The 14,601-nt window shown below is 38.9% G+C and overlaps 1 protein-coding gene across 1 annotated transcript in view; it reads right to left on the reverse strand.

Annotated features, from left to right (window-relative positions):
• LOC131685016 (A disintegrin and metalloproteinase with thrombospondin motifs 9) overlaps positions 1-14,601 on the reverse strand; it is an 811,665-nt gene that overhangs the window by 631,105 nt on the left and 165,959 nt on the right.

The following is a 14,601-nucleotide window of genomic DNA, read 5'->3' on the forward strand; positions in this document are numbered from 1 at the left end:
ACAATACTGCAAGCAGCGTGACATTTCCTTAAGCTTTCCGACACCCCTGTTCTCGCAACAGAATGGACTTGCAGAAAGCTATATGAAATTAATTAACAAAGCAATGGCAACCGCTATTGCAAATAAAACAAGTCATATAGAAACATTGAAGAAAGCAGTTAATGCTCACAATGCCGCCGCTCATAGTGTTACTAAGGTACCTCCTGAAGAGGTGATGTACGAACGCAAAATAAAACGTGTCCTACCATTACTTGAACACTGTAAATCGAGCTTCGACGAAGAACTCTTCGAACGTAGAGATCGCGAAGCTAAGCTAGCAGGTAAACAACGCGAGGATACGCGGCGTGGTGCTCGTCATTGTCGAATTAAGCCCGGTGACGAAGTAATAATCGAACGACATCACCGTTCAAAAGGCGACTCTCGTTTCTCCCCGACACGATACACCGTAATAGAGGAACGAAATGGGAAGTCTGGTCCTCAACAGCGAAGATGGCAAGGTTTTTAAACGACATGTGTTATCGGAAGCTGACACAAATTCGGAAACAACACTGCGACCTACCCGATTAAGGAAACCCCCAGCGCTCCTAGATGACTACATACGATCAGTGCAATTAAACCGTTAAAACGGGTTGATCAATGCTCGACGAGATAATACATCTAAAAAAAAATAATAAAAATTGATGTAAACAAAAACACCTTATTCACTCAAATCCATCATCGCACTCTTGTTTTTTTTCCTTTGTGGTGTCAGAATGACAGGCTAAGATCATAGTTGATCCATCTGGCCACGCACTCTTGTTGATATGTGTAAATAAACACATTTAAATTCTAACCTCAGAGAAGCTTGATGCAATCAAAAAAAAACGGAGGATTAAACATTTTTCATTAGGTTTAAAAAAACTCACTAAGTCCGCTCGGAAGTGAATGATGATGCTTGGATAAAATCATAAAATTTAAAATATAAAATAAAAAAAATAAAATAAAATTTAATGTCAAAGTAGCAAACAAAAACACGAGGGGTAACCCAACGACAGATAGATTACATCTGTGTGAAATTACACGTAAACCCATAATTGCCTAAACTTGTGTAACAATAAGGTACAACACTGAAAAAAATCATGAAAAAAAAGAATGATGACATTGATTAAAAAAAATCATCATAAATCTTTTTTCTTTGTGAGGAAAAGGGAGATGTGTGGGTTACGAATGAGTCTTAACTATATGTTGTACCGCATTGTGAATCTCTACGGTATCACTCTGTGCACTCACACGCAACGTGAGTGCCCACACGTGTAGTTTATCATAGCAGGCCTTGACTTTGCCTCTTTGATCTTTCGACCAGCCTATAGGTAAGACGCACGATAACATACCGTGCTGGGTGATTCCTTTCCCAGTCTGGTGTACATAGAACACACAACAGCAACGGTACTTATCAAAAAAAATCATCCCGAGATAATTGCGTTTAAAATTTTGTGTTAACTTTATTCGTGGAAGAACCAGCTCGCTACAAATGGCGGTAATCTGAAATCTAGTGCTCCGATCTGGATGAAATTTTGCACAGATACTTTCAAAAGCATATACTTTCAGAATATTCAATAAATTCTTTTCCGATTTTTTGAATTTCAACTTTGTATATAACCCTTTAATCCAGTACTCAAATGTACATCATAAGTAGCCACTAACTTGAACTTTTTTTTAATTTTCTAGTCCCACTTAGTAGCTATTCGAATAATGGATAGTACAAAAGAAAATCAAATGCTCTTAAAAACTGATGCTGACCTACTAGAGGCCAACGGAAAACGCCCATTTTATCAGTTTCTATGTTTCATGCAGGTCTTTTATTTGATATTGACGTGATTTGTCAGCTGTAAGATCCACACTAAGAGATCTGCTACAAGATCCCATTCCCACAATTTATCAAAAGTCCCCATAGTCTTTGAAACACGTTCTCAATGAAATAATCAGATAATAAACTTCAAAAATTATTATTTAAATATTAAACATTAAATAATTTTTTAAATTAAACTGGTCACCTCCAATAATTTTTTTTCAATTCAATTTATTTTGGCTTGGTGGGGGGGGGCGGGGTTTAGCCCCCAAAACCCTCTGGCTACGCCACTGCGTTAAGGCGAAGATAAATTACAAATAACACGATTAAACCGCTGATATCATGAACATGAGTCACATTACTTCACATGTAAAATTTGATAGTAAGCTCAAAACTAAAGTATTACAATTACATTCATAGAAATTACAAAAATCGTGACAAAGATCCTGGAATCACGATTCGTCGTTTAACAGGCGGTCTTTTTTAGTATTGTTTATACAAACAATTTTTTGTAAACCACTCAGTTCACGAAATTTCATGAATTTATGAATAGATTTTTTTCGTACAGAAGGTATGTTGGGTACAAAAAAAACAATGATATATCGTCGCCGTTGTGCTATCTTATGCCAAGCGCCATTTTGCAGTAAACTATGCTATATATCACTTGTCTAAAAAATCTCTACAAAGTGGCGTTTTCAGAATTTTGAAATTCTGCATGGTTACTGAGATATTGCGAGAAACGTGCTAAGAAATTTTTAATATTTTGCTTCAAATGACTGTGTCTGGGGATTGACTCAAGTTGTCTTGATGCATAAGATTTTTTTATGTGTAAAACTATCTCAGAAACACAACGACATAATTATTTTCAAAACAAAAATACATGAATTGTGAGAAAAATGCAGTTTTAGTTTTAAACTGAAAATATAACATATTTGGCAACACTGTAACCAAAAATAACTATTTTTTCTAGATTCTCTGACTCACTTCCTTCAACATTCATCTCACCGATTGTTTATAGACCAAATGAAGCCAAAGATATGAATAAAAGTTAATAATTGATGATTTTTTCTATGGAAAATTTTCCATGCACGATTATGACACGCCATACAAAGTTGGTAATCAATACACACCTATGACACGTGTGAGTGTGACTTTTGCGCTTATCATAAGATAGCACAACAGCGACGATATGCCGGCTGTGTCATTTACCACACGAGACCGTTGGCCTTATCATAGAAGGCTGCCGCATGATAGCCAACGCAGCCTACACCGAACATCATAACAGCATTGCTAAGATTTTACACACCCTACAAAAAATCTTAAAGTAAGAGTGGGATACCTATATTTTGTCAGTAGAAGTTGGTTAGCGGGGAAATTAAATAGATCAAATGTGTTAGGGTGATCAGCTGCCGTTGTGTGTGATTCTCGCTTTGCAGGCAGGGTACGATCACCGTCTCTAGTGGGATAATCATATGTTCTTTCTGGGATGTCACCATACCCAGGGATAGCATAAGGGTTAGTGCATTGGGCCGGAGTCTCAAAGGTTGCGAGTTCGAATCTCGCCTCTGGGGGGAATTTTTTTCACATGATAGCTTAGATTCACTCACCATTTCCGATCGTTTTTCCCCGTTAGATACCACCAGTCCTAAATAAGGTATTGGTACTTAAGTCAAAGACCAAAAATTGAATTATTAGCAAAGTGACTTCTTCTAGGCACTGTGGGTAAAACCGACACCCCGTAGAGGTAAGATCAACACCCCTTTAATTTATTTTCCCTCCATTCTTCATTAAAAATGTGTTACATGCGAGTGCTACATGTACTTTTTGTAGCTTCATCATGTAGTGAGGGGAAGAGAGTTCTAAGGCATAGTGTTATAAACAAGAGTATTTTATGCTATAGGGTTATTTCTTGATATGGATATTTCCAAATAATCCTTACACACATTATTGCAACCATCAGTGTCATTTTATTTCGTAAGAGAAGATTTGCAAGCGTTTTACATTCTGCTAATAGGATTCATTCATTTATAAGTGTTATAAGAGAACACTAGAAATTCGGTTTGATGAGCTTTTTGCAGTTTTTCTGTGTATTTCGGCTATTACTATAGTGTGCTAATAGTGTGAGTGAAGTGTCACAAAGATCCTCAGCCTTTTGTAATGAGTCGCAAAAAACATAACCATCTTAACAGCGTGTCGGTTTTACCCCAACAGCAATTTTTTTTTAAAAGCAATATAACATTGATTTTCTCAAATTTGTCTTCATTCACTCAGTTGATCATAGGAAAGGCCTATAATAATAGGTACTGGAAAACTGGTGAAAAGCTTTTGTTTGTTTAAAACCCTTAAGTCTACCAACAAAATTTAACATCCAGACGATTAAGAACGCTGTTCTCATATATTTTGTTTATTTTTATAACATTCGGCGTACTAACGTAAATCCTATTTGTCTTCAAATGCTCTACATAATCGTCCTAATAATAAAGTGTCATCATGAAATGATTAAAAATTTGATTTCTAGGGAAAGTTGTGGGGTATCGGTTTTACCCATAATTCCCCTACTCTTTAGCTGGAGTCGCTCACGCATCACATCCACACACTCTACGTGAGTCTGTGATCTTCAGACGCGTAGCAAAGTTTATCTTGTTGCCAAAAACTGGCGATAATGTTTACTCAGCCGTTTCTGTGCCAGTTCTCCGCACCGAAACAGTCGGTACACAATACCGCTTGCAGTATCCGGGGTGGCATGAGTGTCGGCTAGCGCCACACGGACCCGGTGACGCTTTGCAGAGCCCGATTAGCAACGCGATAAGAGATCTACTGCTGATAACGGTTTGAACAGTACGTAAGCACGCCAGACATTGATGCATAGCCAGGGTTGCCAGCACATTCCTTAATTTTAATTGAATGTCACAGTCCGACCGGGTCTCACCGACTCATTTAGCAATTATTGGTCACAGAGTTTGGTAAATAATTTTATATACCAAACATTTTTTGGAGATTTTACTGTTTTTTCCATTCTAGACGTCCACGACAAATTCATAGTGGAACTAAAGGGAAAACGTTTGTCCTAAGAGGCTTAAGCATCACAGATGGAAAAATGATTCTCTTTTGATAGAAACAAAGATTTCAGCGTGGCCCCCCAATATTGAATCCATCAGTGTCACTTCTTCCGGTTTGCGGTGGCGATGTGGTAACGGCAACCGCATGGTTCTGGAGTCAATGATCGATGCCACACAGATTCGTTGTCGTCGTTCGCCGGCAAGGTCTAGGCTACACGGATGGTGGCGTGCATGCACTCTCACTGAGTTGTGTTCCGGCGGCTGTTTATTTGTTTTTTTTTGCGTGAGAAAAAAATAGTCACCGCAACATCATCGGTCTTCGTCATCATCATCTTCATTTGGGTGGATCGGCGGGTTGTGCGGCGGTTTGTTTTCATTTATATCATGGGTGAAGCGAAGGGGGTTCCTCTTGTCAAAATATTCGTTACAAATACAAAATTTCTCAAGGATTTTAGGATGATAAACAGTTTTAATTTAAACTAAACCCGGATTGTCTGTTGCATAATTTTAAAATCACTGCAAAATTTCAACCCCGCCCGACTCGTTCAAACCAGTATTCATCAATGCGGCACAATTTCAAACACTTACATTCCGGCCACTCCAGAAGCGTTTGAGATGCCACTTAAATAGTCCACACTAAGCAGCCGAAAGCTTCGCTACCTCCTAGAATTAGTCGACGACGACGGCGACGGTTTCGCACCGCGGCAATTGTATTCCAAAAGCCGAATAAGTCGCTGCCGCGATGGTGACCTAATACGCGCAGTGGTGTTCCTCCGCCGCCATCAGCCACCCGAAAAAAACGAAAACGAAAATCCCCTCACCAACACCCGATTCAAGGTTAGGAAGTTCATTGAAGCCGAAACTTTGTACGTCCATCAGTTGAGTGGGTAGGAGGGGTTTTGGGTTCGGGTTCGGGTCTGGGTCAGGCTAGCCCACGGAAAACCGATTGGCGGGCGAGAGATGTGGTCACATCAGCATATAGGTGGGTACCCTGAAAATGGATTACAGTGCGCGTTGTGGACGCGAAAAGGAATTCGAATGGGATCTCTCAAGAGGGGCGTGATGTCGCACATTTGGCATGGCCCATTCATCATTTTCATAAACAGGCCTATTAAGACGATCGAGACTCGGGCGGTGATGCGGAGTAGTACAATTTTGCTAGCCGAGTTGTGTACAGGGAATACGTACGTGGAGCTAATTGGTATGCTGGCCGGGGCAAGGTTAGTTTTTTCGAAGTGCTCAATTCGTTCTGGGAAGTGCTGCAAGATGGGGGTGACAAGTACGCTGGTATATGATTCCCCCATTGGTTCCGATGAATGATAGCCTCCCCATTAGTGGAAGTAATAGTTCTATTTGGAACTGCGCTTGGATTTTGGACTCCGGTGAACTGTGACGCGAGTTGCTGAGTTCAAACAGATGGCTGATTGGTGTCATTGAACGGGATGTTTATGCGTTCGTTTTTTGCGCTCTAGTTGAGATCGGCTAATGTTGGCTATAGGGAAGGGTAGGGAATATTCGATGAAATAGGAAACACATTTGTCCAATTATCTTTTAAGTTTTGGTTATGTTGATTCTAATGAGCTGGAACAGCTGAAATTGTCTACGCATGTTTTTATATGTTTCTGAATTCTTATTATGAAGCGGGTGGAGGCCACCTTGTGTTGCACTGCAAAGATTTATTTTCATCTGAAATGTAGATCTCGTCGGGAATTAGTGCCTATTTCATAGAATTCGTGATTAACCTTCCGGCAGTCGCGCTAGTGCACTGAGTGCACGCTGCTCTGAAAATCTAGCGCAATCGTCTTAGATTACCAGCGGCTGTTCGTTCAGTGGGCCATAAGCGCGACTTCCGGAAGGTTAAACAGAATATACAGATTTTGAAGTATGTATATCGTAGTGAACACTTATCGGAATATATTGGCTCAAATGGCATGTTGCCCGTATGTAGTCGGGGATTTGTACCTTGCCGTGTCTTCTCATCATTTTCTGAGCGGAAGGAAAGGAGGAGGATGAGGGAGGAAGTAAAATTGAAAGGGTGGGAAAAATAACAAAACAAAAACAAATAGCAGATAAGTTAAACTCACAAGTAGTTCAAATCATCTACGAGTAAGCCTAAAGGTCGTTACCACACTAGATAAGGAGCTTTAGTATGTCTCTGACTTTCAGTCATCCAAACACGTTGTCCTCTATATAAGGAAGGCCGAAAACTCAAAATCGCATTTGCGCTACCGCTGGTCAGTTGCATATCAGATGATATGAAGTTCCGTAGTCGAAATCACAAAGATCACATGAAAAAGACTCAGCGCGCTGAATAGTTGCCATTTGATAATTGAGTTTGCAGTGGTCGGTTAAAGCACTGGTCAGCATTCCACAGTGGAGATTCGAAAAATGTAGGAGATTTTTTCGAAACAACTGGGCACGGTTGTTCTAGAAACGCCTTTGTTTGGCGACACGTTTGTAGATTTCACCAATAATCGCAGTGCTCGGACGAAGCCCAGGACCGTATTTTTTCCCTTATCCAACTTGTCGAAATTGGCAGGGTGAACTCAGGACCAACAAACTGCACCTGCTCTGGCCAATTCGTCAGCCCATTCATTTCCAGTAATACCGGAATGTCCGGGCACCCAGACAAGGTTGACAATGCTTAGTTCTTCAATTTGGGTTCGGCATGCGATCACTAGCTTGGACCGTGGCTTATCTGAGCTAAGGGCCTTGCTTGCAGCCTGACTATCGGAGTAGAAGTTTATAACTTTGCCAGACAAGCTCTGTAGAAGGACCGATTGAACCCCGCACATAATCACGAAGATTTCTGTTTGGAATAGAGTACAGTATCTTCCTAGCGAATGAGATTGTTCCAGTCTCATTTCACGACAGTAGACACCAGCACCAGTACGTCCTCCATCAGAGAACCGTCAGTGTAACAGACCACTTGCGTTTATTGTTGTCTCTCCATCAGGCCCGATGAGATGGGAGCTCAGCCGCGGCAATTGCCCCGGGGCCCGAGTCGTATTTGGGGGTCCACGTTTTTACCCGAAAGATGGGCGAAAACGTCTAGTACTCATAGAAGGGCAATAAAAATAGTAATTGTAATTTATTTGTAATCATTCGCCTTATTAAATTGTTATATGATGAAAGCGGAAAAAAATGAAGGACATTTTAATTTAATAACTTGAAAATTTGAGCTCCTATAGTGGATACAATAACCTTATTTGATATTTGACTTTTGTTAAAACAAACGAAGAGAGTTGTCAACTTTATGTACTAGGCTAAAAAAGCTGAGTTTTTATTGTTTGAACCGCCGGAAAACTCTACACAATATTCAGAAGCCAATTCAAAGTATGTTCGAAGAAAGCAATAGAGCGCCAACCAGGAATACGAGGGCACGGACGAATGTATCCGTCCTCTTCCGTGTTCGCTTCTTTGTTGGTGGTACCGGTTGTTGGTTTGGAGACACTGGGCGCGTTTTTGATTGAGTGAATAAGTGAGCGACGTCACAAATGAACTGAGTGTTCATTTTTGACAGTTCGCTTGTACTGTTTACATGGACTTTACGATTTGCTTCGAGCGAATCTAGTCGTCCATAAATTTTTCTAAGTCTTTGTGAACAGTACAAGCGCACTGTCGAGAAAAGTGAGGTTAACTGTGTCAGTAAAGAACCTAATTGGTTTTTAAGCTGTTTGTGGTTTGACATAAGATGACGGTGTGGTGTTTACGGTTATAGTAGGCGGACTTTTCAATGTTTCCATGGTTCAGTGACTTTTTGCAGAATTTGCGCATAGGTATCTGCCCTGGGTGCATAACCAGTGTTGTCAGATGAAACATCCCATTTTCGGCTGATTTGCATAAAATGCTGTTATGGAATCCACTTCTCCGTATCTTGTCATAAATTTGTTAATCACGATGTCCGGTGTGCTTGGAGATAATTTATGTAGGAACACACTTCTTTAGAGCAAAAGCGCCTATATATACGGGGATGATGTTGTTAACATTGCAGCTATCTTTAGTGTGCTGCATGTTGTACCGCGAAACGGACGATTGTGCTTATTAATGGTTGATATGGTGCATTTTCAGAGTGTCAACTTCTTGCAAATTGAGCACAATCTGTACATTTAGTAATTGTTTCACTTCTCGAGCAGCTAGTCTTACAGGACATTTCCAAAAATCAGCAACAACACAATTTTTCTGCAGGGGGGTTAGTTTTTACAATGTATCTTAGCGGAACGATTTTTAGCTCCAACTCGGGGCAAGATGAGAAGGTAGACTGACCTTGATTAACCGGTGATTAAAATGGATATTTTTCTATTTTGTTGTATTTTTATAGCACGTTAAAGTGATTTTTCACCCAAAAATGCATTGTGTTAAGATAGTTAAAACGGTGATCTTGAGCCTCGCCAAAGATGCTTGTGATATCTACGAGAAACCAATTATTATACGCGAAATAAAGAAATCAAATCAGTTCAACTCAGCCAACAGCAGAGGGATTCCATGAGAAACCGGTCGACCACAAAATATGACCATCGTCGATTTGAACGAAACTTTGAAATTGCGTTCGGTTTATGAATTTCCCTTATTTTCTCTGACAATTGCAATGTTTTGATACAAGAGCAATTTTTTAAAAAGGCGCAGACATTTCTACGAGCATCAATTAAATTTTTTTTTGTTCGATTACTGTATTTTATACAACAAAACTTACTGAGAACGAGTTACAGGGAATGAATATTTCTGCACGAGAAAAAATATACACTAGAAATGTTTTGTGTTAAAAATTTAAATTGCAAAAAAAAACATTTTTTATAATCATACTATGTTGCGTTTCGGCTTCGCCTCATCAGAAACCGACACTAACACATTGTCGGAATAGATTAGCGCCGGCTTGACGCAAATCCCTTAAAACTAAAACACACTATGTGTTTCAATCAAACGACTGATCAAACGTGATGTCCCGTTCGAGCAGAAGTTCTGTTTATGCCGATGAGACACAAGACAATGTGTTAGTGTCGGTTTCTGATGAGGCGAAGCCGAAACGCAACATAGTATGAAATAAGGATTTGTGCCCTCCTGTACAAAGACTGGTTTTTTACCAACAAATTTTCACCCTAGTGAGAAATTTTGGTTTTACCAAATTTTCCTCCTTAGGGTGAAATATAGCATAGTGCTTTCGCATAGGCCTGCTAATCCAAGACAAGTTTCGGCTTCACTTGTGTCTCATCGGCATAAACAGAACTTCTGCTCGAACGGGACATCACGTTTGATCAGTCGTTTGATTGAAACACATAGTGTGTTTTAGTTTTAAGGGATTTGCGTCAAGCCGGCGCTAATCTATTCCGACAATGTGTTAGTGTCGGTTTCTGATGAGGCGAAGCCGAAACGCAACATAGTATGAAATAAGGATTTGTGCCCTCCTGTACAAAGACTGGTTTTTTACCAACAAATTTTCACCCTAGTGAGAAATTTTGGTTTTACCAAATTTTCCTCCTTAGGGTGAAATATAGCATAGTGATTTTTTATAATATTTTTATATTTTGTCAACAAAAACCTAAAGAGAAAATAAACATTTCGAATATGATTGTATGATGGAGAACTTATCGATATAAAGGTTTAGGCCTTTTGAAAAATGTATTGTTGTTGATGGAGAATCGCGAATAACTTGTGAAAGGTCATAATAAAACAAAATAATTGTTTTGTTAAAAGAAAATTTAAAATATCTTGAGAACTACTACATTTCAGAATTTTTTTGTTATTAGCATATTGCATTAAAATGGCGTTTAGAATCATATTCAAAAATAAAATTGAATTTTTGATTGCAAATAGTATGAATTATAAAAATATGTCAAAAGTTGTTGTTAGGAAAACTTTTTTATTGAAAGCTTCTCCATGATCCAAATACACTGAAAAAGTTGCTTTTACGTCTTTCAAACGATAAACATTAGATTTTTGACATTTTATGATGGGGTATGACGAATAACTTTTATAAAGGGCATAATCACTGTTTATGTTGGAACAAAACACCAAATATCTCGAAAACTATCGCATTTTATTAGATTTTTGTTAAATTCATTTTGATTTTAAACGATTTCTAGAATTATTTTTTTTGTTTCGATTATAGAGGTTTTAACCTTAAGGTCATTCGCCTCTTCGGGTTAGAAAAATCTCTTAGGAAAAATTTCTAACCCTATGTACGGGGTCGGGACTCGAACCCAGGTGCGCTCCGTACAAGGCAATCGATTTACCAATACGCTACGCCCACCCCATTTCTAGAATTATATTCTGTAATAAAATTACAGTGGCCACTTTAAAGCATGACATGCACAAATAAAATAAATTATAATATGTTCAAACTTTAACCAACCAGGTTTCTACGCAATAACCCTGCAATTGTCACGCAAGATAATAACCGACAACGAATGCAGTACCAGAACATTACTTATAACGAGGCATTTCACTTGTTGAGCAGTGAAATTCGCAAACAAAATAAGTAAAATGAAAACCCGCTGTGCACATATTATACAATTAATCTGGTTCTACAGATCGTTATAAAACTGTGTTTATAGCAGCATATACGATGATATGTGAAACGTTTACCCAGTTTGCCCCGAGTATCAAACCATCAATAAACCAACATAATCTCCTTCACACAACCAGTACCTACTAATGATATCGTCAATCGCACTCACATTACCGCTTGCCAGAAGAAAACTAACCAAAGAGCACACTCCAATATACACTCCAGTAACTGATCATTCAATTATGTGTGGCGTTCTCAACTAAATTCACCAGAACGCGCTCCAGTATGCACTGCGGTGGGTGTATTGTATATACTGGAGCCTAGTATAAATGTCCGGGTGTCCCCAGAAGTGCACTTTGGAGCGCGCCGTGGTGAATTTATTTGAAAACGTCACACATAATTGAAAAGGGGCCATTACACGCACAGCAAAAGTGTCATTACTAAGTAATGGCATTACTGAAATTGTATAGGAATTCCGTCATTACTCACATTACACTCATTAAAAGTGACATTACTGCTCAGTAGTGACATTACTAGCGCCTCGTGTAAAGGGCCCTAAAGAGCAAGAGAGCGGGGTCTTTCTCACCAAACCACCCCACCACCAGCGAACACGTGAAATTCGTTTATTTAGCTCCGAAAGAAAGAGTGTTCTGTTTTTTCTATGATCTGTGATCATTGTATGTATGCAACTGGCGCGCATGTACACCATTGAAATGATGCCTGGCGGTAGTCATGGAATATATTGCTTCGAACTGACGAAACGTAGCAACTACTATGAAGCCAGAAAGCAAACTGACGATTTTGTTCTTAAGTGCCGCTTTTATAGTGCATGTCGGTTTCCTGGATGCTAAAGGGGCAGTACTAGCAACGCTCTCTGCTTGGTTGAATTGTACGGACCAATCAGCGCAGATAAGCACCACTTTCACAAAATACATTATAATCGTTATTTATAGTAATCTTACATTTTACAGAATCGAATATAATATACGTGCACATATTTCTGATCAGATAGTGCAAAAAAACAGCGATTTCGATCAGTATAACGGAAGATATTCGCATTTGAAAACTGGGAAAATATCTCAGCAGAAACTTTGAAGCGGGACCCCTACATTGAAACGTACATCTAACTTCAAAACATGTATAAAGTTATTGTTAGAGAAACTTTTTTACCGATAAGTTCTCCATCATACAATCACATTCAAAATGTTCCTTTTCTCGTTAGGTTTTCATTGACGCAATATAAAAAATGGATTTTTCTGCAATTTAAATTTTTAACACAAATTTTTGTTTTTATAAAAAATGACACAACGTTTTTTTCAGGGTATATTTTTTTCGTACAGAGATATTCATTCCTTGTAACTCATTCTCAGAAAGTTTTGCAGTATAAAATACAGTAATCGAACAACAATTTTTGAAACTGATGCACGTAGAAATGTCTACGCTCTTTTAAAAAATTGCTCTTGAGTCAAAATAATCTTACTGATAGTGGAAAATGTTTAGTCTTCCATGCCGGCGAAATATGTAAAGTTTCATTGAAATCTAAGATGATCGGTCACGATTTTAAAGATTTTCGGACAAATCTTCGTGAAATTCCTCAGCAGTAGTATTCGGTTGCTCGCCGTTCTTGCAGTTGATGTATTTGTGTCTGATGACTGCATTTTGTATCTATATATTCACAATATACACGCGAAGCATAGTGGAATTAAATGGAACGCATCACATCGTTTTTCAAAAAAAAACCTGCATAAAATTTACGATTAGAAACGATTTACTTGGATTCATCTGTTCTTACAACAAAAGTTAAAACTAAACAAATAAATCAACCCGTGTGTCGTTTTGTCTGCACCCTAGAAACAAAATATTATGTTCCTACTGTGTCGAACATAAACAAAAATGGGTGACGATTACAAGTTCACCATGTTAGACATAGCGTGCTGATTATGTTCCAGACCATCAATCAAGCAAAAGTGTTTGTTTCAAGAAACAAAATATATCGTTGAATGAAGTCAGTATTTATGGAAGATAACACAATCGAAGTACGAATACACGAATTAGCTCCGTGCACCTCTAATAACGTTGTTAATCGTTATGTATAACAGGGTACCCGCAAATTGGAAAACTCGTAACTATGGTTACGTTACCCGATTTGGATACCACGGAATAAGAAGCTGTCGAAATTTACATGTCTGCCACGAAATTTGTAGATGTGGCAATATGAGTCAATCGGAGACTAATAGAAACGACGGACTCACAAGTTTCCCATGGCTCAAGAGATACTAATGCATGCTTAACTAGAAGGATACTTTGCAATTCTTTGATGTGTGTTGTTTTTCCTGGTAACTAGTTATCGGTTGTTTATTTTCAACAGCATGTTATGTTGTATTGTTCTTAACAACTAGTATGCAAGTTGAGATGGTATCTATGGTTCAGTTTGGAATCCAATATAACTCCAACGTATTTGACTTGATCTGCACACAGTAGCTCAGAATCAAAGAATTGCAAAGGACGTTATTTGCTTCTTCGTGAAAAGAATCATTGATGTTTTGTTTGGGTTAACTGATAATTTAGCTTGTCGACACCACTGTTCGACAGCTCTCAATGCTTGTTGCATTAAGTCAAAGATTGTTCTGATGGAAAGTCCAGTAATTAGTATTTGGCAATCGTCAGCAAACCCGTAGGTTGGAAATCCAAGCTCATTGAGTTTCTTCAACAAACCGTCGATAACCAGATTCCATAACAAAGGTGACAGAATGCCACTCCGACGACAACCATTGCCACAAGGAAGGATTGTGCATGTGATGGAAACATTGCGTATGCTGTTTGGTCGGCTGGAAATCCTGATTCATTCATTACTGCAGAAACTTAGGAGTGTTCTTTCACCTAATGTGGAGAATCTACAGTAAATCATTACCTACGGGATGGCAGTGCGAAATCTGGTCGACCATATGTGTTTGGCTAATTTGGTAGAGCATCTACGCAATCCAATGCTGGTGCACGAACTGGTGGAGAAACTTTCGCCACAAATGAAAATGCAATGGTCTTGGTACAAGCGATCAAACTCACTCGGACGTCAATTTGGCGACGTTCGGAGAATTTATGACAGATATGGTGAGCACAGCATCGGACCTGACAATCCCCGGAGATAATCCAACGCAGCAGAGTAGGCCGACCAAAGAGGTACGATAAAAACAAAATTTGTAGAAGATATG

This window comes from Topomyia yanbarensis, chromosome 2 (assembly GCF_030247195.1).
Source record: "Topomyia yanbarensis strain Yona2022 chromosome 2, ASM3024719v1, whole genome shotgun sequence".
NCBI lineage: Eukaryota > Metazoa > Arthropoda > Insecta > Diptera > Culicidae > Topomyia > Topomyia yanbarensis.